General features: G+C 42.3%; 3 non-coding genes and 6 pseudogenes across 3 annotated transcripts; all 9 read right to left on the bottom strand.

Annotated features, from left to right (window-relative positions):
- Nucleotides 1-18,528: 18,528 nt before the first annotated feature.
- LOC140019292 (5S ribosomal RNA) lies at nucleotides 18,529-18,646 on the bottom strand (annotated as a pseudogene).
- Nucleotides 18,647-19,565: 919 nt separating this feature from the next.
- Nucleotides 19,566-19,689, bottom strand: LOC140018495 (5S ribosomal RNA; annotated as a pseudogene).
- A 912-nt stretch (nucleotides 19,690-20,601) lies between these two features.
- Nucleotides 20,602-20,719, bottom strand: LOC140019291 (5S ribosomal RNA; annotated as a pseudogene).
- A 925-nt stretch (nucleotides 20,720-21,644) lies between these two features.
- LOC140019290 (5S ribosomal RNA) lies at nucleotides 21,645-21,762 on the bottom strand (annotated as a pseudogene).
- A 412-nt stretch (nucleotides 21,763-22,174) lies between these two features.
- On the bottom strand, nucleotides 22,175-22,293 carry LOC140019283 (5S ribosomal RNA). Its single transcript, XR_011824606.1, has one exon. It is a non-coding gene; the product is annotated as a 5S ribosomal RNA (ribosomal RNA).
- Nucleotides 22,294-23,220: 927 nt separating this feature from the next.
- On the bottom strand, nucleotides 23,221-23,338 carry LOC140018540 (5S ribosomal RNA; annotated as a pseudogene).
- A 411-nt stretch (nucleotides 23,339-23,749) lies between these two features.
- On the bottom strand, nucleotides 23,750-23,868 carry LOC140017785 (5S ribosomal RNA). The gene has a single exon (XR_011824090.1). It is a non-coding gene; the product is annotated as a 5S ribosomal RNA (ribosomal RNA).
- A 926-nt stretch (nucleotides 23,869-24,794) lies between these two features.
- Nucleotides 24,795-24,912, bottom strand: LOC140018539 (5S ribosomal RNA; annotated as a pseudogene).
- Nucleotides 24,913-25,323: 411 nt separating this feature from the next.
- Nucleotides 25,324-25,442, bottom strand: LOC140019170 (5S ribosomal RNA). The gene has a single exon (XR_011824595.1). It is a non-coding gene; the product is annotated as a 5S ribosomal RNA (ribosomal RNA).
- Between the last annotated feature and the right edge of the window lie 614 nt (nucleotides 25,443-26,056).

Genomic DNA, 26,056 nt, shown 5'->3' with positions numbered 1-26,056 from the left:
ATCCTGGCCCCCAGGCTGGTTAAATGGTCCAGGACCCTGTCTCTCCGCTAGACGTTCTAGGATATCAGTCATCCTATTGATGGCAGTAGCCACTTGGTTACCCTCAACGTTTCCCTGTCCCTGGGTCGGTCCAGTTGCCGATCCCTGGTCATCTCCCTGAGGTTGGGCCTGTCTAGACGCTCGCCCACGACCTCGACCACTTCTTAGTCCTTCCATTAGTCTAGACGTGCCTAGTGCAAGAAATAAATTAATTTAAGCAGAAAACAAGAATTATATCGAATTTAGGACTAACCAGGAAAGCATTGAAATTAACAATAATTTACATTCATAAGCATGTCATGTTTGTACAATTAGCAAGTTAGGGACAATTCACAAAATATAGCACACAGGTGCTCAAAAGTATACTTTTAGTCACAGAAGACTAAAGTAAGAACAAGTGCCCAAAAGTAGGCCACACAAGCATGCAAAATACAATGGCCTCAGCACTCGCGTCACCCTAACTAGTCCTAACTGTACCAGTCAAAAGTCAAAAAAAAGTCAACGACCAAGATCCTAGTCCATAGCGGGGCTATCAGGAGGAACCTCCTCCTCGGGATCCTCCTCCTCATCATCAGGAAGCACTGCAGTAGCGTCCTCAACCAGACTAGTAGCATCAACCATCATCTCGAAAGCCCGGGTACGGACATCTCGTGCTAACCTAGTGAGTCGAGCCCTAGTATCCCGAAGCTCCTGGTTAACCACTGCAGACGTGGCTACCTCACCCTCTAGCACCTCCTCAAGCTCGGCGATCCGCTCACCCTGAGCGCCCACCATCTGCCTAAGCGCGTCTACCTCATCCTGTAGATCGCGGTTGGCATCCACCAACTGACGACGCTCGTCGTCCAAAGCAAGCACCAAATAGTCCGGGTAGGCGAAAGTCAACCTACACGAACATCGAGGGTATCTATCATACGGTGAGTAGCGTACTCGATCTCCTCCCGCTAGAGGTCGGTAGTAAATAGTCCTAAGAGGCACATAATGACCATTCGCATGACCATTCCCATTAGCTGCCGGGGCTCCGTTTCCATCAGCCATCCCTGCAAAATAATAACAATAATAATATTTTTCAGGTTAGAAACTTAAATCACTACCTAATTCCAATATCCTGCAATGCATGCCTAACTTAATCGTTGGTTCATCCCAATCGTCACTTGAGGTAGGACTAACTTAGTTGCTAGCTCGCCTCAAGTATCACTTAGGGTAGGATTAAGTCATCCCATATCGAGTCTTAAAGGTAGAGTATCCAATATGTCTCCCATATAGACCTCTAACCTAGTGCTCTGATACCAACTGTGACGCCCCACATCTCCCTAAGGCGGACCAAAGGGTATCCGCGGACGCCTGCCCAGCTCTCGCCAGGACTCAAGCGATTTCATTCAATTTAAAATCAAACTAAACACTTCGATGAGAGCAACACGAATACAATAATGCGGAAGCGTTCAAGCTTAATAAGTCACTTAATGTATAACCAGTACATCGGGTGATCATGAACGACTAGAATTCAAAATACACATCAGGGCCCAAACTTTTCAAGTTTACAACTCCAAAAGTACAACGCGAACCAGGGCCTAGTCAAATTTTATAACAGGAGTCTTAACAAAATTACAACGGATGGTTTCTCCATATATCTCCAAGAGTCGGTCCTGTTAAGGAAAACAAAACTATAGGGTGAGCTAACGCTCGTGAGGCCAAGAACACACATGCAAGCACTTAGCCAAATTAACAAACCCAAGTTTAATAAATAAAATCACGTCTCTTCAACAATCAATTATTCAAACAGGAAAAGTAATCAGAAACAATTCAAGGATATAGTAGCTCTCAGGAGCTAAGTTCCACTTGATCTGCCGTTGTCCTTCGTATACCTTCCCGCATTGACCCTCCTGTCAACCGGGTCGGTATTTCCATTTCCGTAGATCACCACTTACTTTCCTCCGTCCACCGTACACCCCAAGGGCCCACAAGTCTATTATTAGGCGATACTCTACAAGTATGCCAAGCAAGACCTCTTATTAGGTCGAGCTTATGTGTATCTCATGGCTCGTCCGAATCCCAGACCAAGCCCATTGCTGGCTCGAGTCTAAGGACGGCCTATGAGTTTGGGCGTCCCCCATTCATTTGAAAGTCGAGGAGATTCACTCCAACGACACAAGCATTCATGACATAACGTTGCATTTCATTCATTCATTCAATACATTTCATTCATTCATTTGAAAGTAGAACAGGTATGATAAAGTACGCACCCGTCCCCATTTTCTTAAAATTCCAACAATTACACAAGCAAGCAAGTAACAAATTCCACACACTTGACACTCACCGAGCAATTCAAAAAGAATTATTTTCTGGGAGTTCAGGTGTCCGCGGTGAGATCCTCTTGAAGGTCTCCTTGCGCGCCTGGCAATATAAGAGTGGATAATCACACTTATCAAGAAAGATTGTACACTAGTACAATCTAAGAATTATTTTGCAAAAAGGAACCTCAATTACACGTAAATCGAGGTTTAACTTGCCTTTTATTAGGTACAATATTATTTGAGTTTTTATCATGAAAATCGTAAGCAAAACGTTTTAAGAATATAAAAAGAATAAAGAGTTTTTGAAAAACTCTATTTTCTTGGAATTGGAATATTTTTCAGTTTTATGATGAATCTTTGAAAAATCATAACTCGCACGGTATAAGTCGAGAATTGGAAAACTTTATACCGTTGGAAACCTCTTAGAGAGTACTATAAGTTCCTAGAAGACACTTTTCCATGAATCAAAGCGAAAAGTGGTCAAAGATGAGCTTGAAGATGCAGGGTTGGTTCACAAGGCAGAACGAAGTTGGTTTTTGGCCAACTTTGAAAATTCGGCACGATTCGTACGTTGTAAACCGGCCTCTGAATTTTGCAGCTCAATTAGTGTTGCAAGTGAAGTGTATGACAAAATAAGCGGATCAAGAATCGGAGTTTCGAGCACCGAGATACGGTAGCCCGAAGTTGAGCAAATTCAAGACTGGAGAAGAATTTCCAGATTTGAACCCCCAACTTTAGAATTTTAATTAGGTATCGAAACGAACTTGAATTGGCACCAAAATTGGCAGTATTTCAATACTATATGGAAGGTATCTCTCTATCGAATTTCGGGGAAAAAGACCTTCGGTAAGGTACTTAATGAGCCAACCGAAGTTCAAGAAAATCCTAAGGCAAACTGCCTTTGACTTGCATTTCCCAATTTGCAATCGTCTAACCAAGAAAGTTATCCAACCATGGTTCATTTGTGAAATAAGGGTCTAAGATACACCCATAATATCTTTGGTAAGTGTTTAATATCAAAACATCAACTAACAAGTTCATTCCAAGATTTGGTCCCAAACCAGTCCAAAGATTAGGGTTTTCCAAAACAGAGCAGTCCACTTGATTCAATCACAAATCAGTCAATATAGCTCGAAATTGAGCATGGCTTACGCCGTTGGAAAATACATTCATAGTACTAAAACATCACAGAAGAAATCATTTCCAAATTCGGCACCCAATTGGTTCAAATTCGGGCATCAAGTTGCTGCCTGAACACTTCATTCCAGAAGAACAGAGTAACAGGACAGCGAACTTAAAACATTTGGTTCGGCTTGCTCACAAGGAATCAGAACGTGCATTATATACCAAATTAAAGCTAGGAATGTCTAGTTTCAAACGCCACCGACGGCATATGATTTCGACATCCGAGGACAGAGTTATAGCCAAAATACTACTGCTGGTCAGAGGCATACGCGAGACAGTTTCCAGATTTGCTGGTTTCGAACAAAAATCCATTTGCCCATTCAAACCTCATTATTTTTCAATGAAATTTTTCACACATCTAATACATCCTACAAACATCCAATTCAAGCAATTAAACCATTAAAAATGGGCCTGGAAATGGCCGAACATGGCAGGGGCATTTTCGGAAATTCTAGCCTCTTACACCAATGAAGTTCCTACCAATTACCCATCACTAATGCATCATTATAATCACTAAACCAACAATATAATCACCATTAATCATCACATCAGCAACAACAACCCAAGTGTGGGAATTCCAAGAGCCCACTCATTTCATTTTCACCATAAACAAGCTAGCTAAGTGCATGCATGAGCTAAATCTTGCTATATAACCTCCAAAAGACAAGAATTCATGGGTTGATCATTACCTCTTCCTTAGGTGTGCAAGACCAGAAAATTTCGGCCCTCTTGAAGCTCCAAGAAACCGTGAAGATGCAGCCTTTTGTTAGCTAAATGTAGTCTCCAAGTGGTTTGCTAAGAGATCTCCAAGTTTGGTGTGATTTGGGTGGATTTTGGTGCATGGATTGAAGATGAAAAATGAAGACAATGGAGAGCTCTTCTCCTTCTTGTTGTTCGGCCAAGTGAGGTGAAGAGAGAGAGAGAGTGCTGATGCAATTGGCTTCCAAAGGAAGATTCTTTGTGTGGTGCAAAATGCACCTCAAAGTCAACTCGAAATAGTGTAATTTAGGGTGCGTTTGGACTTGATTTCTCGCGCGTTTGGTTCACTAGTGCACTAAACCTCTAATGCACTCATGTTAATATAGATATTATTCACTCTTAATTGTCTCGAAACAAGGGTCTAAAGTTCCTCAAATAAAGTCGCGCGTGTGAAAACGCGTACCGCCCATTTTACCGCTATAACGCGAAACTTTCGAAAAATTCTTATAACGATTGCACTACTAACTATCACTTGAATATTTATGCTTAAAATTACCTATTTTAGGACCATGGTACAAGTCTCCAATATTCCAAGCTTATTGTGCTAATACGCGGATAAAATCTCCAAGTACTATTCACTATTTTTACTAAACGCGCTCTAGGAAATTAATTTTCGAAACGAATCATTTTAAAAATATAACGAAGTTATATTACCATGTATTTAGGTCTAATAAGACTAGAAAATATTCCTTGGAAATAAAATCCAATTAAATAATTTATTAAGCCATAAATTAGGCACAAAATAATAGTTTTTGCGAGTCCTCACATCCTCTCCCCCTTAAGAAAATTTCGTCCTCGAAATTTACCTTGGTCGATGAACAAGTCTGGATACTTCTCCTTGATTGTCTCTTCAACTTCCCATGTTGCTCCTTCTACTCCATGGTTCTTCCATAAAACTTTCACTAGTGGTATCTGCTTGTTCCTCAATTCCTTTACCTTTCGATCCAGAAGTTTTACCGGTCTCCTCATAGGTCAGGGTTTCATCAATCTCAATATTCTCCGGTTGTAAAACATGAGAGGGGTCTGGATGATACTTCTTAAGCATGGACACATGAAACACGTTATGAATACGAGATAAACTCGGTGGTAATTCCAGCTTATAGGCTACATTCCCAACTCGCTGAATAATCTTATAAGGCCCTACAAACCTTGGTTGTAGTTTCTTCCCTTTTCCGGACATCAAACTTGCTTTTAAAGGCGTAATCTTGAGAAATACCATATCTCCAACAGTGAACTCCAAATCCTTCCTCCGATTGTCGGCATAACTTTTTTGTCTACTCTGAGCGGTTTGAATTCTTTGCCGTACTAATTTCACCTTTTCATTAGCCTCCTCAATCCAAGATACAGTAGTCGTGTCTAAGATTTTCCGTTCGCCTACTTCATCCCAACAAATTGGGGATCTACACTTCCGACCATAAAGTGCTTCGTATGGAGCCATTTGAATAGAAGAGTGGAAACTATTGTTATAGGCAAATTCCACTAAAGTCAAGAACTTACTCCAATTCTCTCCAAAATCCAGTACACAAGTCCTCAACATGTCCTCAAGAGTTTGAATTGTTCTTTCAGATTGTCCATCAGTCTGGGGATGATAGGTGGTACTAAAGTTCAACTTAGTCCCCAACACTTCTTGCATCTTTTGCCAAAACCTCGAAACAAATCTTGGATCCCTATCCGACACAATACTCACAGGTATACCATGTAATCTGATGATCTCATCCAAGTACAATTTGGCCAACTTCTCCAATGGATATTTCATATTAATCGGCAGAAAATGAGCCGATTTAGTCAATCTATCTACTATCACCCAAATGGCATCATGGCCTCTCTGTGTCCTTGGTAAGCCTGATACAAAATCCATGGTAATATTTTCCCATTTCCACTCAGGTATTTCTAGAGGTTGCAAAAGCCCAGATGGTTTCTGATGTTCGGCTTTAACCTGTTGACAAACCAAGCATGTCTGAACAAATTGGGCAATTTCCTTCTTCATATTTTTCCACCAATATAGACTCTTCAAGTCTTGGTACATTTTATTCCCTCCTGGATGTACTGTAAACTTTGATCGGTGTGCCTCTTCCAAACTTTCTTTTCTAAGTCCTTCATCCTTTGGCATAACCACCCGATTTCGAAATCTCAATATTCCATCTGATCCCAAAGTGAAATCGGTCTGGTCTCCCATCTTGACTTTCTCCACCAACTTTTGCATTTCAGGGTCCTTTTCCTGAGATTCTTTAATACGTCCCAATAAAGTGGAGGTTATCACAATATTCCCCAAAATCACTTTCCTTGGTTCTAATCGAGGATTCCAATAACTAACTTCCTCCAACAATCGAAATTCCTTAACCATCAATCCTGCCATTTGTACCTGACGGCTCAAAGCGTCGGCCACTACATTGGCCTTTCCAGGGTGGTACTTAATAATGCAGTCATAATCTTCCAAAAATTCCATCCATCTACGTTGCCTCAAATTCAGTTCCTTCTGAGAAAATAAGTACTTAAGGCTTTTGTGATCTGTAAAAACCTCAAAGGTCACTCCGTATAAATAGTGTCTCCATTTCTTCAAAGCAAAGACCACAGCCGCTAACTCCAAATCATGGGTCGGATAGTTTCCTTCATGCGGCTTCAATTTTCTAGAGGCATAAGCTATCACTTTATCATTTTGCATCAAAACACATCCCAAACCTTCCTTAGATGCATCTGTGTAAACCACAAAACTATCATGTCCATTTGGTAGAGCTAGAACAGGCGCTCTAGTCAGCCGTCTTTTCAACTCCTGAAAACTTCCTTCACACTTAGAACTCCAAATAAACTTTCCATTTTTCTTGGTCAACTCAGTCATAGGTCCAGCAATTTTCGAAAAATCCTGGATGAATCTCCGGTAATATCCTGCCAATCCTATAAAACTCCGAACTTCCGTTGGGTTTTCCGGTCGTTTCCATTTCGAAACAGCTTCCACTTTAGCTGGATCCACTTTAATCCCATCCTTAGAAATTATATGCCCTAGGAAAGTCACTTCCTTCAGCCAGAATTCACACTTGCTAAACTTAGCATATAACTGATGTTCCCTCAAGATTTGTAAAACAATTCTCAAATGTTTCTCATGATCTTTCACATTCTTAGAATACACCAAAATGTCATCAATGAAGATCACCACAAATTGATCCAAGTAAGGCTTAAAAACCCTATGCATTAAATCCATGAAAGCGGCAGGTGCATTGGTTAACCCAAAGGGCATTACTGCAAACTCAAAGTGCCCATACCTCGAGTTAAAAGCAGTCTTAGGTATGTCCTTTTCCAAAATCCTCAATTGATAGTAACCTTGCCTTAGATCCAACTTTGAAAATACTACCGCCCCTTGTAGTTGGTCAAACAGTTCGTCAATGTGGGGCAGTGGGTATTTATTCTTAATCGTAGCATCATTTAAGCCTCGATAATCTATACATAACCTCAAACTCCCATCTTTCTTCTTTACAAACAAAACTGGGGCTCCCCACGGAGAATCACTCTCTCGTATAAAACCTCGTTCCAACAAATCCTGTAATTGTAATTTCAACTCCTTCAACTCAGCTGGAGCCATCCTGTATGGTGTCCTTGATATAGGTGCTATTCCCGGAGCTAAATCAATTTTAAAAGCTATTTCCCGTTCCGGAGGTAGAGACTCCAATTCTTCAGGAAAAACATCAGAAAATTCTTTTACTACCGGTGTGTCCTCCAGATTCACCTTATCGTTAGGGGTATTAATAAGAAAAGCCAAATACCCTTGAGCTCCTTTACTTAACAGTTTTCTAGCCCGAATTCCCGAAATAAGTGCAGACGAGGCTAACTTACCCCTCACATCCAATTTCAGGGTTGCCTCCCCTGGAATACACAATTCTACAATTTTCGTCCTACAATTTAACTGAGCATTATATCGGGCTAACCAATCCATCCCTAGGATCACATCATAGCCTTTAATTGCTAAGCCTATCAAATCGGCCAGCAATTTTCTTTCCTTCACGCAAATTTCACTATTCTTATACACCATATTAGCAATTAGACTTTTGTCCCCAGTGGGTGTTTTAACCTCCAAGTCATATGGTAACTTAATTGGCTTCAAGTCTATTCCACTCATGAAATCAGGGTTTACAAAAGAGTGCGTTGCACCCGGATCAATTAAAACCCTAGCTAGTCGGTGAAAGATTGGAATTGTACCTTCGACCACTTCGGTCGCCTCTGGAACTTGTGGATAGTCCAACGCGTAGACCCTAGCCGGTACTTTCGGTCGACTCCCTCCGGCACTGGTCTGCTTAGACGTCGATTTCTCAGGCCTCTGCAGGCTTCCCCCTGTCTTTGGCGATTTCGGACAATTTGCAATTTGATGCTCAGTGCTCCCACACAGCAAGCATTTTCCCAGCTTTCTCCAGCAGTCATTTTCAGAGTGGTTGGGTTTACCACAATACCCACATGTAACTTGAGGGGTCACAGTCGATCCAACAGATGGTGCCCCCCTAACCTGAGTCGTCCCACGACGACCTCCCCTCGATAGAGCTCCCCTAGAAGCTCCAGCAGTCCTCGTTCCTCCTTCTCCTCTTCCCTTTTTAGAAGGGTGTACGAACTTACTGGTCTGCCCAGTAGCGTGACTAGGGAAATTCCTTTTCCTATTGTGGAAATCCCTCACTTGAGATCTTGCATTCTCAACCCTTTGCGCTTTCTCTAAAGCCTCAGTAAAAGTAGAGATTTGGGCCGCAGCCAGGCCCTCCTGAAGTTCCACATTAAGTCCCTGTATGAACCTTCTAATCCTCCTCCGTTCATCGGCTACTAACTCAGGAGCGTATTTGGAAAGTTTAGTGAACTTCCCTTCATACTCTGCTACGGTAAGGATTCCTTGTTTCAACTTAATAAATTCGTCCTCCCTTTTCTCTTGGATCAAGGGCGGAAGAAACTTTTCATTAAACTCCCGGGTGAAATTCTCCCAAGTCCAAGGGGTTCGAGCTCTTTCCCATTTTCCTTTTATTAAATCCCACCAAGAACGGGCTATTCCCTCAAATTGAAAGGCAGCAAAGTTCACTCGCCTATCCTCAGTGTAGTCTAGTGCGGCGAATATGTTGGTCATCCTCTCTAACCAATTCTCCGCTACTTCGGGGTCAGGTTCACCCATAAACTTAGGCGGGTTAAACTTTAGGAATCTTTCCAAGGCTCTATCCTCTCCTCTATCCTGGCCCCCAGGCTGGTTAAATGGTCCAGGACCCTGTCTCTCCGCTAGACGTTCTAGGATATCAGTCATCCTATTGATGGCAGTAGCCACTTGGTTACCCTCAACGTTTCCCTGTCCCTGGGTCGGTCCAGTTGCCGATCCCTGGTCATCTCCCTGAGGTTGGGCCTGTCTAGACGCTCGCCCACGACCTCGACCACTTCTTAGTCCTTCCATTAGTCTAGACGTGCCTAGTGCAAGAAATAAATTAATTTAAGCAGAAAACAAGAATTATATCGAATTTAGGACTAATCAGGAAAGCATTGAAATTAACAATAATTTACATTCATAAGCATGTCATGTTTGTACAATTAGCAAGTTAGGGACAATTCACAAAATATAGCACACAGGTGCTCAAAAGTATACTTTTAGTCACAGAAGACTAAAGTAAGAACAAGTGCCCAAAAGTAGGCCACACAAGCATGCAAAATACAATGGCCTCAGCACTCGCGTCACCCTAACTAGTCCTAACTGTACCAGTCAAAAGTCAAAAAAAAGTCAACGACCAAGATCCTAGTCCATAGCGGGGCTATCAGGAGGAACCTCCTCCTCGGGATCCTCCTCCTCATCATCAGGAAGCACTGCAGTAGCGTCCTCAACCAGACTAGTAGCATCAACCATCATCTCGAAAGCCCGGGTACGGACATCTCGTGCTAACCTAGTGAGTCGAGCCCTAGTATCCCGAAGCTCCTGGTTAACCACTGCAGACGTGGCTACCTCACCCTCTAGCACCTCCTCAAGCTCGGCAATCCGCTCACCCTGAGCGCCCACCATCTGCCTAAGCGCGTCTACCTCATCCTGTAGATCGCGGTTGGCATCCACCAACTGACGACGCTCGTCGTCCAAAGCAAGCACCAAATAGTCCGGGTAGGCGAAAGTCAACCTACACGAACATCGAGGGTATCTATCATACGGTGAGTAGCGTACTCGATCTCCTCCCGCTAGAGGTCGGTAGTAAATAGTCCTAAGAGGCACATAATGACCATTCGCATGACCATTCCCATTAGCTGCCGGGGCTCCGTTTCCATCAGCCATCCCTGCAAAATAATAACAATAATAATATTTTTCAGGTTAGAAACTTAAATCACTACCTAATTCCAATATCCTGCAATGCATGCCTAACTTAATCGTTGGTTCATCCCAATCGTCACTTGAGGTAGGACTAACTTAGTTGCTAGCTCGCCTCAAGTATCACTTAGGGTAGGATTAAGTCATCCCATATCGAGTCTTAAAGGTAGAGTATCCAATATGTCTCCCATATAGACCTCTAACCTAGTGCTCTGATACCAACTGTGACGCCCCACATCTCCCTAAGGCGGACCAAAGGGTATCCGCGGACGCCTGCCCAGCTCTCGCCAGGACTCAAGCGATTTCATTCAATTTAAAATCAAACTAAACACTTCGATGAGAGCAACACGAATACAATAATGCGGAAGCGTTCAAGCTTAATAAGTCACTTAATGTATAACCAGTACATCGGGTGATCATGAACGACTAGAATTCAAAATACACATCAGGGCCCAAACTTTTCAAGTTTACAACTCCAAAAGTACAACGCGAACCAGGGCCTAGTCAAATTTTATAACAGGAGTCTTAACAAAATTACAACGGATGGTTTCTCCATATATCTCCAAGAGTCGGTCCTGTTAAGGAAAACAAAACTATAGGGTGAGCTAACGCTCGTGAGGCCAAGAACACACATGCAAGCACTTAGCCAAATTAACAAACCCAAGTTTAATAAATAAAATCACGTCTCTTCAACAATCAATTATTCAAACAGGAAAAGTAATCAGAAACAATTCAAGGATATAGTAGCTCTCAGGAGCTAAGTTCCACTTGATCTGCCGTTGTCCTTCGTATACCTTCCCGCATTGACCCTCCTGTCAACCGGGTCGGTATTTCCATTTCCGTAGATCACCACTTACTTTCCTCCGTCCACCGTACACCCCAAGGGCCCACAAGTCTATTATTAGGCGATACTCTACAAGTATGCCAAGCAAGACCTCTTATTAGGTCGAGCTTATGTGTATCTCATGGCTCGTCCGAATCCCAGACCAAGCCCATTGCTGGCTCGAGTCTAAGGACGGCCTATGAGTTTGGGCGTCCCCCATTCATTTGAAAGTCGAGGAGATTCACTCCAACGACACAAGCATTCATGACATAACGTTGCATTTCATTCATTCATTCAATACATTTCATTCATTCATTTGAAAGTAGAACAGGTATGATAAAGTACGCACCCGTCCCCATTTTCTTAAAATTCCAACAATTACACAAGCAAGCAAGTAACAAATTCCACACACTTGACACTCACCGAGCAATTCAAAAAGAATTATTTTCTGGGAGTTCAGGTGTCCGCGGTGAGATCCTCTTGAAGGTCTCCTTGCGCGCCTGGCAATATAAGAGTGGATAATCACACTTATCAAGAAAGATTGTACACTAGTACAATCTAAGAATTATTTTGCAAAAAGGAACCTCAATTACACGTAAATCGAGGTTTAACTTGCCTTTTATTAGGTACAATATTATTTGAGTTTTTATCATGAAAATCGTAAGCAAAACGTTTTAAGAATATAAAAAGAATAAAGAGTTTTTGAAAAACTCTATTTTCTTGGAATTGGAATATTTTTCAGTTTTATGATGAATCTTTGAAAAATCATAACTCGCACGGTATAAGTCGAGAATTGGAAAACTTTATACCGTTGGAAACCTCTTAGAGAGTACTATAAGTTCCTAGAAGACACTTTTCCATGAATCAAAGCGAAAAGTGGTCAAAGATGAGCTTGAAGATGCAGGGTTGGTTCACAAGGCAGAACGAAGTTGGTTTTTGGCCAACTTTGAAAATTCGGCACGATTCGTACGTTGTAAACCGGCCTCTGAATTTTGCAGCTCAATTAGTGTTGCAAGTGAAGTGTATGACAAAATAAGCGGATCAAGAATCGGAGTTTCGAGCACCGAGATACGGTAGCCCGAAGTTGAGCAAATTCAAGACTGGAGAAGAATTTCCAGATTTGAACCCCCAACTTTAGAATTTTAATTAGGTATCGAAACGAACTTGAATTGGCACCAAAATTGGCAGTATTTCAATACTATATGGAAGGTATCTCTCTATCGAATTTCGGGGAAAAAGACCTTCGGTAAGGTACTTAATGAGCCAACCGAAGTTCAAGAAAATCCTAAGGCAAACTGCCTTTGACTTGCATTTCCCAATTTGCAATCGTCTAACCAAGAAAGTTATCCAACCATGGTTCATTTGTGAAATAAGGGTCTAAGATACACCCATAATATCTTTGGTAAGTGTTTAATATCAAAACATCAACTAACAAGTTCATTCCAAGATTTGGTCCCAAACCAGTCCAAAGATTAGGGTTTTCCAAAACAGAGCAGTCCACTTGATTCAATCACAAATCAGTCAATATAGCTCGAAATTGAGCATGGCTTACGCCGTTGGAAAATACATTCATAGTACTAAAACATCACAGAAGAAATCATTTCCAAATTCGGCACCCAATTGGTTCAAATTCGGGCATCAAGTTGCTGCCTGAACACTTCATTCCAGAAGAACAGAGTAACAGGACAGCGAACTTAAAACATTTGGTTCGGCTTGCTCACAAGGAATCAGAACGTGCATTATATACCAAATTAAAGCTAGGAATGTCTAGTTTCAAACGCCACCGACGGCATATGATTTCGACATCCGAGGACAGAGTTATAGCCAAAATACTACTGCTGGTCAGAGGCATACGCGAGACAGTTTCCAGATTTGCTGGTTTCGAACAAAAATCCATTTGCCCATTCAAACCTCATTATTTTTCAATGAAATTTTTCACACATCTAATACATCCTACAAACATCCAATTCAAGCAATTAAACCATTAAAAATGGGCCTGGAAATGGCCGAACATGGCAGGGGCATTTTCGGAAATTCTAGCCTCTTACACCAATGAAGTTCCTACCAATTACCCATCACTAATGCATCATTATAATCACTAAACCAACAATATAATCACCATTAATCATCACATCAGCAACAACAACCCAAGTGTGGGAATTCCAAGAGCCCACTCATTTCATTTTCACCATAAACAAGCTAGCTAAGTGCATGCATGAGCTAAATCTTGCTATATAACCTCCAAAAGACAAGAATTCATGGGTTGATCATTACCTCTTCCTTAGGTGTGCAAGACCAGAAAATTTCGGCCCTCTTGAAGCTCCAAGAAACCGTGAAGATGCAGCCTTTTGTTAGCTAAATGTAGTCTCCAAGTGGTTTGCTAAGAGATCTCCAAGTTTGGTGTGATTTGGGTGGATTTTGGTGCATGGATTGAAGATGAAAAATGAAGACAATGGAGAGCTCTTCTCCTTCTTGTTGTTCGGCCAAGTGAGGTGAAGAGAGAGAGAGAGTGCTGATGCAATTGGCTTCCAAAGGAAGATTCTTTGTGTGGTGCAAAATGCACCTCAAAGTCAACTCGAAATAGTGTAATTTAGGGTGCGTTTGGACTTGATTTCTCGCGCGTTTGGTTCACTAGTGCACTAAACCTCTAATGCACTCATGTTAATATAGATATTATTCACTCTTAATTGTCTCGAAACAAGGGTCTAAAGTTCCTCAAATAAAGTCGCGCGTGTGAAAACGCGTACCGCCCATTTTACCGCTATAACGCGAAACTTTCGAAAAATTCTTATAACGATTGCACTACTAACTATCACTTGAATATTTATGCTTAAAATTACCTATTTTAGGACCATGGAAGTTATATTACCATGTATTTAGGTCTAATAAGACTAGAAAATATTCCTTGGAAATAAAATCCAATTAAATAATTTATTAAGCCATAAATTAGGCACAAAATAATAGTTTTTGCGAGTCCTCACATCCTCTCCCCCTTAAGAAAATTTCGTCCTCGAAATTTACCTTGGTCGATGAACAAGTCTGGATACTTCTCCTTGATTGTCTCTTCAACTTCCCATGTTGCTCCTTCTACTCCATGGTTCTTCCATAAAACTTTCACTAGTGGTATCTGCTTGTTCCTCAATTCCTTTACCTTTCGATCCAGAAGTTTTACCGGTCTCCTCATAGGTCAGGGTTTCATCAATCTCAATATTCTCCGGTTGTAAAACATGAGAGGGGTCTGGATGATACTTCTTAAGCATGGACACATGAAACACGTTATGAATACGAGATAAACTCGGTGGTAATTCCAGCTTATAGGCTACATTCCCAACTCGCTGAATAATCTTATAAGGCCCTACAAACCTTGGTTGTAGTTTCTTCCCTTTTCCGGACATCAAACTTGCTTTTAAAGGCGTAATCTTGAGAAATACCATATCTCCAACAGTGAACTCCAAATCCTTCCTCCGATTGTCGGCATAACTTTTTTGTCTACTCTGAGCGGTTTGAATTCTTTGCCGTACTAATTTCACCTTTTCATTAGCCTCCTCAATCCAAGATACAGTAGTCGTGTCTAAGATTTTCCGTTCGCCTACTTCATCCCAACAAATTGGGGATCTACACTTCCGACCATAAAGTGCTTCGTATGGAGCCATTTGAATAGAAGAGTGGAAACTATTGTTATAGGCAAATTCCACTAAAGTCAAGAACTTACTCCAATTCTCTCCAAAATCCAGTACACAAGTCCTCAACATGTCCTCAAGAGTTTGAATTGTTCTTTCAGATTGTCCATCAGTCTGGGGATGATAGGTGGTACTAAAGTTCAACTTAGTCCCCAACACTTCTTGCATCTTTTGCCAAAACCTCGAAACAAATCTTGGATCCCTATCCGACACAATACTCACAGGTATACCATGTAATCTGATGATCTCATCCAAGTACAATTTGGCCAACTTCTCCAATGGATATTTCATATTAATCGGCAGAAAATGAGCCGATTTAGTCAATCTATCTACTATCACCCAAATGGCATCATGGCCTCTCTGTGTCCTTGGTAAGCCTGATACAAAATCCATGGTAATATTTTCCCATTTCCACTCAGGTATTTCTAGAGGTTGCAAAAGCCCAGATGGTTTCTGATGTTCGGCTTTAACCTGTTGACAAACCAAGCATGTCTGAACAAATTGGGCAATTTCCTTCTTCATATTTTTCCACCAATATAGACTCTTCAAGTCTTGGTACATTTTATTCCCTCCTGGATGTACTGTAAACTTTGATCGGTGTGCCTCTTCCAAACTTTCTTTTCTAAGTCCTTCATCCTTTGGCATAACCACCCGATTTCGAAATCTCAATATTCCATCTGATCCCAAAGTGAAATCGGTCTGGTCTCCCATCTTGACTTTCTCCACCAACTTTTGCATTTCAGGGTCCTTTTCCTGAGATTCTTTAATACGTCCCAATAAAGTGGAGGTTATCACAATATTCCCCAAAATCACTTTCCTTGGTTCTAATCGAGGATTCCAATAACTAACTTCCTCCAACAATCGAAATTCCTTAACCATCAATCCTGCCATTTGTACCTGACGGCTCAAAGCGTCGGCCACTACATTGGCCTTTCCAGGGTGGTACTTAATAATGCAGTCATAATCTTCCAAAAATTCCATCCATCTACGTTGCCTCAAATTCAGTTCCTTCTGAGAAAATAAGTACTTAAGGCTTTTGTGATCTGTAAAAACCTCAAAGGTCACTCCGTATAAATAGTGTCTCCATTTCTTCAAAGCAAAGACCACAGCCGCTAACTCCAAATCATGGGTCGGATAGTTTCCTTCATGCGGCTTCAATTTTCTAGAGGCATAAGCTATCACTTTATCATTTTGCATCAAAACACATCCCAAACCTTCCTTAGATGCATCTGTGTAAACCACAAAACTATCATGTCCATTTGGTAGAGCTAGAACAGGCGCTCTAGTCAGCCGTCTTTTCAACTCCTGAAAACTTCCTTCACACTTAGAACTCCAAATAAACTTTCCATTTTTCTTGGTCAACTCAGTCATAGGTCCAGCAATTTTCGAAAAATCCTGGATGAATCTCCGGTAATATCCTGCCAATCCTATAAAACTCCGAACTTCCGTTGGGTTTTCCGGTCGTTTCCATTTCGAAACAGCTTCCACTTTAGCTGGATCCACTTTAATCCCATCCTTAGAAATTATATGCCCTAGGAAAGTCACTTCCTTCAGCCAGAATTCACACTTGCTAAACTTAGCATATAACTGATGTTCCCTCAAGATTTGTAAAACAATTCTCAAATGTTTCTCATGATCTTTCACATTCTTAGAATACACCAAAATGTCATCAATGAAGATCACCACAAATTGATCCAAGTAAGGCTTAAAAACCCTATGCATTAAATCCATGAAAGCGGCAGGTGCATTGGTTAACCCAAAGGGCATTACTGCAAACTCAAAGTGCCCATACCTCGAGTTAAAAGCAGTCTTAGGTATGTCCTTTTCCAAAATCCTCAATTGATAGTAACCTTGCCTTAGATCCAACTTTGAAAATACTACCGCCCCTTGTAGTTGGTCAAACAGTTCGTCAATGTGGGGCAGTGGGTATTTATTCTTAATCGTAGCATCATTTAAGCCTCGATAATCTATACATAACCTCAAACTCCCATCTTTCTTCTTTACAAACAAAACTGGGGCTCCCCACGGAGAATCACTCTCTCGTATAAAACCTCGTTCCAACAAATCCTGTAATTGTAATTTCAACTCCTTCAACTCAGCTGGAGCCATCCTGTATGGTGTCCTTGATATAGGTGCTATTCCCGGAGCTAAATCAATTTTAAAAGCTATTTCCCGTTCCGGAGGTAGAGACTCCAATTCTTCAGGAAAAACATCAGAAAATTCTTTTACTACCGGTGTGTCCTCCAGATTCACCTTATCGTTAGGGGTATTAATAAGAAAAGCCAAATACCCTTGAGCTCCTTTACTTAACAGTTTTCTAGCCCGAATTCCCGAAATAAGTGCAGACGAGGCTAACTTACCCCTCACATCCAATTTCAGGGTTGCCTCCCCTGGAATACACAATTCTACAATTTTCGTCCTACAATTTAACTGAGCATTATATCGGGCTAACCAATCCATCCCTAGGATCACATCATAGCCTTTAATTGCTAAGCCTATCAAATCGGCCAGCAATTTTCTTTCCTTCACGCAAATTTCACTATTCTTATACACCATATTAGCAATTAGACTTTTGTCCCCAGTGGGTGTTTTAACCTCCAAGTCATATGGTAACTTAATTGGCTTCAAGTCTATTCCACTCATGAAATCAGGGTTTACAAAAGAGTGCGTTGCACCCGGATCAATTAAAACCCTAGCTAGTCGGTGAAAGATTGGAATTGTACCTTCGACCACTTCGGTCGCCTCTGGAACTTGTGGATAGTCCAACGCGTAGACCCTAGCCGGTACTTTCGGTCGACTCCCTCCGGCACTGGTCTGCTTAGACGTCGATTTCTCAGGCCTCTGCAGGCTTCCCCCTGTCTTTGGCGATTTCGGACAATTTGCAATTTGATGCTCAGTGCTCCCACACAGCAAGCATTTTCCCAGCTTTCTCCAGCAGTCATTTTCAGAGTGGTTGGGTTTACCACAATACCCACATGTAACTTGAGGGGTCACAGTCGATCCAACAGATGGTGCCCCCCTAACCTGAGTCGTCCCACGACGACCTCCCCTCGATAGAGCTCCCCTAGAAGCTCCAGCAGTCCTCGTTCCTCCTTCTCCTCTTCCCTTCGGGTCTACCCGAACAAATTTCCCAAAATTTACAATTTCTAACAAAAAAGAGAAAAAGATATATTTGTAATCAAATTTCTAGCTAATGCAAAGAAAAAACCAAATAAGAAAATAAATCAAATTGATTTTACTCAAATACATCATCCTAATCAAATTATATTGATAATATATATTTTTTATAAATTATTAAATCATTTATATCCGGATCCGGGTCTAATACGGGTCGGAATACTATATTCCGTATCCGACCCGTTTTTTTGTTTGAAAAAACGGATCGGATCCGGATAACGGAATTAAATCCCTACCCATACCCGCAAAAATTCCAGGGATCCGATCCGGATCCGGGTGTAGACCCGACCCGTTGACCGGCCTAGGGTCACCCATCCTAGTACTACTGTCGCCCAAGCACGCTTAACTTCGAAGTTCTGATGGGATCCGGTGCATTAGTGCTGGTATGATCGCACCCGCCATGTTCCTTTCGCTTTATTCTTTTAAACTGCCACGTCCTGTGAAGCAGTTTGGCTTTTCTGGACCCGAATTCATTCTAAGCGTCAATTCATGAATTTCCTCACATCCTTTTATTTATTTACTTTTATATTTTTTTCTTGTTGCTTTGCACCTTTTTTTTCCCTCGTCGCACAACTCTCAATTATCCTGAAATTGATCCTTCACGCTTGCGCTTATACATTTGCGCCGACAACTTTGACCGACGATCCGGGCTTCGATCCAGCCGTACCGTTCCTGACTTGTCTCGCGCCTTCAGATCCGCCTTCATGCTTCGATGAGAAGCAAAATATAAAGCAATCGTTCCGACGGAGCTAAATTACTACAGCATAAAGAACGAAGGGGAAATTTGGATTTCGAAACAAAAAAGGGAGGGGTGCAACACGAGGATTTCCCAGGGGGTCACCTAGGGGTGTCAACGGGCCAGGTCCGGGCCGGAATTCATTATTCCGGACCCGGACCCGGATCCGACCCGTTTACCCGACGGGTCTTTTATTCGGTGTTCCGGATCCGGACCCGACGAGTCTCGGTTCCGGGTCGGGTCTACCCGAACAAATTTGCCAAAATTTATAATTTCTAACAAAAAAGAGAAAAAGATATATTTGTAAACAAATTTCTAGCTAATGCAAAGAAAAAACCAAATAAGAAAATAAATCAAATTGATTTTACTCAAATACATCATCCTAATCAAATTATATTGATAATATATATTTTTTATAAATTATTAAATCATTTATATCCGGATCCGGGTCTAATACGGGTCGGAATACTATATTCCGTATCCGACCCGTTTTTTTGTTTGAAAAAACGGATCCGGATCCGGATAACGGAATGAAATCCCTACCCTTACCCGCAAAAATTTTAGGGATCCGATCCGGATCCGGGTGTAGACCCGACCCGTTGACAGGCCTAGGGTCACCCATCCTAGTACTACTGTCGCCCAAGCACGCTTAACTTCGGAGTTCTGATGGGATCCGGTGCATTAGTGCTGGTATGATCGCACCCGCCATGTTCCTTTCGCTTTATTCTTTTAAACTGCCACGTCCTGTGAAGCAGTTTGGCTTTTCTGGACCCGAATTCATTCTAAGCGTCAATTCATGAATTTCCTCACATCCTTTTATTTATTTACTTTTATATTTTTTTCTTGTTGCTTTGCACCTTTTTTTTCCCTCGTCGCACAACTCTCAATTATCCTGAAATTGATCCTTCACGCTTGCGCTTATACATTTGCGCCGACAACTTTGACCGACGATCCGGGCTTCGATCCAGCCGTACCGTTCCTGACTTGTCTCGCGCCTTCAGATCCGCCTTCATGCTTCGATGAGAAGCAAAATATAAAGCAATCGTTCCGACGGAGCTAAATTACTACAGCATAAAGAACGAAGGGAAAATTTTGATTTCGAAACAAAAAAGGGAGGGGTGCAACACGAGGATTTCCCAGGGGGTCACCTAGGGGTGTCAACGGGCCGGGTCTGGGCCGGAATTCATTATTCCGGACCCGGACCCGGATCCGACGGGTCTTTTATTCGGTGTTTCGGATCCGGACCCGGCGAGTCTCGGATCCGGGTTGTGGTCTACCCGAACAAATTTGCCAAAATTTATAATTTCTAACAAAAAAGAGAAAAAGATATATTTGTAAACAAATTTCTAGCTAATGCAAAGAAAAAACCAAATAAGAAAATAAATCAAATTGATTTTACTCAAATACATCATCCTAATCAAATTATATTGATAATATATATTTTTTATAAATTATTAAATCATTTATATCCGGATCCGGGTCTAATACGGGTCGGAATACTATATTCCGTATCCGACCCGTTTTTTTGTTTGAAAAAACGGATCGGATCCGGATAACGGAATTAAATCCCTACCCATACCCGCAAAAATTCCAGGGATCCGATCCGGATCCGGGTGTAGACCCGACCCGTTGACCGGCCTAGGGTCACCCATCCTAGTACTACTGTCGCCCAAGCACGCTTAACTTCGAAGTTCTGATGGGATCCGGTGCATTAGTGCTGGTATGATCGCACCCGCCATGTTCCTTTCGCTTTATTCTTTTAAACTGCCACGTCCTGTGAAGCAGTTTGGCTTTTCTGGACCCGAATTCATTCTAAGCGTCAATTCATGAATTTCCTCACATCCTTTTATTTATTTACTTTTATATTTTTTTCTTGTTGCTTTGCACCTTTTTTTTCCCTCGTCGCACAACTCTCAATTATCCTGAAATTGATCCTTCACGCTTGCGCTTATACATTTGCGCCGACAACTTTGACCGACGATCCGGGCTTCGATCCAGCCGTACCGTTCCTGACTTGTCTCGCGCTTTCAGATCCGCCTTCATGCTTCGATGAGAAGCAAAATATAAATCAATCGTTCCGACGGAGCTAAATTACTACAGCATAAAGAACGAAGGGGAAATTTGGATTTCGAAACAAAAAAGGGAGGGGTGCAACACGAGGATTTCCCAGGGGGTCACCTAGGGGTGTCAACGGGCCGGGTCCGGGCCGGAATTCATTATTCCGGACCCGGACCCGGATCCGACCCGTTTACCCGACGGGTCTTTTATTCGGTGTTTCGGATCCAGACCCGCCGAGTCTCGGATCCGGGTCGGGTCTACCCGAACAAATTTCCCAAAATTTATAATTTCTAACAAAAAAGAGAAAAAGATATATTTGTAAACAAATTTCTAGCTAATGCAAAGAAAAAACCAAATAAGAAAATAAATCAAATTGATTTTACTCAAATACATCATCCTAATCAAATTATATTGATAATATATATTTTTTATAAATTATTAAATCATTTATATCCGGATCCGGGTCTAATACGGGTCGGAATACTATATTCCGTATCCGACCCGTTTTTTTGTTTGAAAAAACGGATCCGGATCCGGATAACGGAATTAAATCCCTACCCATACCCGCAAAAATTTCAGGGATCCGATCCGGATCCGGGTGTAGACCCGACCCGTTGACCGGCCTAGGGTCACCCATCCTAGTACTACTGTCGCCCAAGCACGCTTAACTTCGAAGTTCTGATGGGATCCGGTGCATTAGTGCTGGTATGATCGCACCCGCCATGTTCCTTTCGCTTTATTCTTTTAAACTGTCACGTCCTGTGAAGCAGTTTGGCTTTTCTGGACCCGAATTCATTCTAAGCGTCAATTCATGAATTTCCTCTCATCCTCTTATTTATTTACTTTTACATTTTTTTCTTGTTGATTTGCACCATTTTTTTTCCCTCGTCGCGCAACTCTCAATTATCCTGAAATTGATCCTTCACGCTTGCGCTTATACATTTGCGCCGAAAACTTTGACCGACGATCCGGGCTTCGATCCAGCCGTACCGTTCCTGACTTGTCTCGCGCCTTCAGATCCGCCTTCATGCTTCGATGAGAAGCAAAATATAAAGCAATCGTTCCGACGGAGCTAAATGACTACAGCATAAAGAACGAAGGGGAAATTTGAATTTCGAAACAAAAAAGGGAGGGGTGCAACACGAGGACTTCCCAGGGGGTCACCCATCCTAGTACTACTCTCGCCCAAGCACGCTTAACTTCGGAGTTCTGATGGGATCCGGTGCATTAGTGCTGGTATGATCGCACCCGACATGTTTCTTTCGCTTTATTCTTTTAAACTGCCCCGTCCTGTGAAGCAGTGTGGCTTTTCTGGACCCGAATTCATTTTAAGCGTCAATTCAAGAATTTCTCCTCATCCTTTTATTTATTTACTTTTACATTTTTTTCTTGTTGATTTGCACCATTTTTTTTTCCCTCGTCGCGCAACTCTCAATTATCCTGAAATTGATCCTTCACGCTTGCGCTTATACATTTGCGCCGACAACTTTGACCGACGATCCGGGCTTCGATCCAGCGGTACCGTTCCTGACTTGTCTCGCGCCTTCAGATCCGCCTTCATGCTTCGATGAGAAGCAAAATATAAAGCAATCGTTCCGACGGAGCTAAATTACTACAGCATAAAGAACGAAGGGGAAATTTGGATTTCGAAACAAAAAAGGGAGGGGTGCAACACGAGGATTTCCCAGGGGGTCACCTAGGGGTGTCAACGGGCCGGGTCCGGGCCGGAATTCATTATTCCGGACCCGGACCCGGATCCGACCCGTTTACCCGACGGGTCTTTTATTCGGTGTTCCGGATCCGGACCCGGCGAGTCTCGGATCCGGGTCGGGTCTACCCGAACAAATTTGCCAAAATTTATAATTTCTAACAAAAAAGAGAAAAAGATATATTTGTAAACAAATTTCTAGCTAATGCAAAGAAAAAACCAAATAAGAAAATAAATCAAATTGATTTTACTCAAATACATCATCCTAATCAAATTATATTGATAATATATATTTTTTATAAATTATTAAATCATTTATATCCGGATCCGGGTCTAATACGGGTCGGAATACTATATTCCGTATCCGACCCGTTTTTTTGTTTGAAAAAACGGATCCGGATCCGGATAACGGAATTAAATCCCTACCCATACCCGCAAAAATTTCAGGGATCCGATCCGGATCCGGGTCTAGACCCGACCCGTTGACAGGCCTAGGGTCACCCATCCTAGTACTACTGTCGCCCAAGCACGCTTAACTTCGGAGTTCTGATGGGATCCGGTGCATTAGTGCTGGTATGATCGCACCCGCCATGTTCCTTTCGCTTTATTCTTTTAAACTGCCACGTCCTGTGAAGCAGTTTGGCTTTTCTGGACCCGAATTCATTCTAAGCGTCAATTCATGAATTTCCTCTCATCCTTTTATTTATTTACTTTTATATTTTTTTCTTGTTGCTTTGCACCTTTTTTTTCACTCGTCGCACAACTCTCAATTATCCTGAAATTGATCCTTCACGCTTGCGCTTATACATTTGCGCCGACAACTTTGACCGACGATCCGGGCTTCGATCCAGCCGTACCGTTCCTGACTTGTCTCGCGCCTTCAGATCCGCCTTCATGCTTCGATAAGAAGCAAAATATAAAGCAATCGTCCCGACGGAGCTAAATTACTACAGCATAAAGAACGAAGGGGAAATTTGGATTTCGAAACAAAAAAGGGAGGGGTGCAACACGAGAACTTCCCAAGGGGTCACCCATCCTAGTACTACTCTCGCCCAAGCATGCTTAACTTCGGAGTTCTGATGGGATCCGGTGCATTAGTGCTGGTATGATCGCACCCGCCATGTTCCTTTCGCTTTATTCTTTTAAACTGCCCCGTCCTGTGAAGCAGTGTGGCTTTTCTGGACCCGAATTCATTTTAAGCGTCAATTCAAGAATTTCCCTTCATCCTTTTATTTATTTACTTTTACATTTTTTTCTTGTTGATTTGCACCATTTTTTTTTCCCTCGTCGCGCAACTCTCAATTATCCTGAAATTGATCCTTCACGCTTGCGCTTATACATTTGCGCCGACAACTTTGACCGACGATCCGGGCTTCGATCCAGCCGTACCGTTCCTGACTTGTCTCGCGCCTTCAGATCCGCCTTCATGCTTCGATGAGAAGCAAAATATAAAGCAATCGTTCCGACGGAGCTAAATTACTACAGCATAAAGAACGAAGGGGAAATTTGGATTTCGAAACAAAAAAGGGAGGGGTGCAACACGAGGATTTCCCAGGGGGTCACCTAGGGGTGTCAACGGGCCGGGTCCGGGCCGGAATTCATTATTCCGGACCCGGACCCGGATCCGACCCGTTTACCCGACGGTCTTTTATTCTGTGTTCCGGATCCGGACCCGGCGAGTCTCGGATCCGGGTCGGGTCTACCCGAACAAATTTGCCAAAATTTATAATTTCTAACAAAAAAGAGAAAAAGATATATTTGTAAACAAATTTCTAGCTAATGCAAAGAAAAAACCAAATAAGAAAATAAATCAAATTGATTTTACTCAAATACATCATCCTAATCAAATTATATTGATAATATATATTTTTTATAAATTATTAAATCATTTATATCCGGATCCGGGTCTAATACGGGTCGGAATACTATATTCCGTATCCGACCCGTTTTTTTGTTTGAAAAAACGGATCCGGATACGGATAACGGAATTAAATCCCTACCCATACCCGCAAAAATTTCAGGGATCCGATCCGGATCCGGGTCTAGACCCGACCCGTTGACAGGCCTAGGGTCACCCATCCTAGTACTACTGTCGCCCAAGCACGCTTAACTTCGGAGTTCTGATGGGATCCGGTGCATTAGTGCTGGTATGATCGCACCCGCCATGTTCCTTTCGCTTTATTCTTTTAAACTGCCACGTCCTGTGAAGCAGTTTGGCTTTTCTGGACCCGAATTCATTCTAAGCGTCAATTCATGAATTTCCTCTCATCCTTTTATTTATTTACTTTTATATTTTTTTCTTGTTGCTTTGCACCTTTTTTTTCACTCGTCGCACAACTCTCAATTATCCTGAAATTGATCCTTCACGCTTGCGCTTATACATTTGCGCCGACAACTTTGACCGACGATCCGGGCTTCGATCCAGCCGTACCGTTCCTGACTTGTCTCGCGCCTTCAGATCCGCCTTCATGCTTCGATGAGAAGCAAAATATAAAGCAATCGTTCCGACGGAGCTAAATTACTACAGCATAAAGAACGAAGGGGAAATTTGGATTTCGAAACAAAAAAGGGAGGGGTGCAACACGAGGACTTCCCAGGGGGTCACCCATCCTAGTACTACTCTCGCCCAAGCACGCTTAACTTCGGAGTTCTGATGGGATCCGGTGCATTAGTGCTGGTATGATCGCACCCGCCATGTTCCTTTCGCTTTATTCTTTTAAACTGCCCCGTCCTGTGAAGCAGTGTGGCTTTTCTGGACCCGAATTCATTTTAAGCGTCAATTCAAGAATTTCCCCTCATCCTTTTATTTATTTACTTTTACATTTTTTTCTTGTTGATTTGCACCATTTTTTTTTCCCTCGTCGCGCAACTCTCAATTATCCTGAAATTGATCCTTCACGCTTGCGCTTATACATTTGCGCCGACAACTTTGACCGACGATCCGGGCTTCGATCCAGCCGTACCGTTCCTGACTTGTCTCGCGCCTTCAGATCCGCCTTCATGCTTCGATGAGAAGCAAAATATAAAGCAATCGTTACGACGGAGCTAAATTACTACAGCATAAAGAACGAAGGGGAAATTTGGATTTCGAAACAAAAAAGGGAGGGGTGCAACACGAGGATTTCCCAGGGGGTCACCTAGGGGTGTCAACGGGCCGGGTCCGGGCCGGAATTCATTATTCCGGACCCGGACCCGGATCCGACCCGTTTACCCGACGGGTCTTTTATTCGGTGTTCCGGATCCGGACCCGACGAGTCTCGGTTCCGGGTCGGGTCTACCCGAACAAATTTGCCAAAATTTATAAT

Source organism: Coffea arabica, chromosome 11c (assembly GCF_036785885.1).
Source record: "Coffea arabica cultivar ET-39 chromosome 11c, Coffea Arabica ET-39 HiFi, whole genome shotgun sequence".
In the NCBI taxonomy this organism is placed as follows: domain Eukaryota; kingdom Viridiplantae; phylum Streptophyta; class Magnoliopsida; order Gentianales; family Rubiaceae; genus Coffea; species Coffea arabica.
This window is presented reverse-complemented; position numbering and strand designations above follow the sequence as displayed.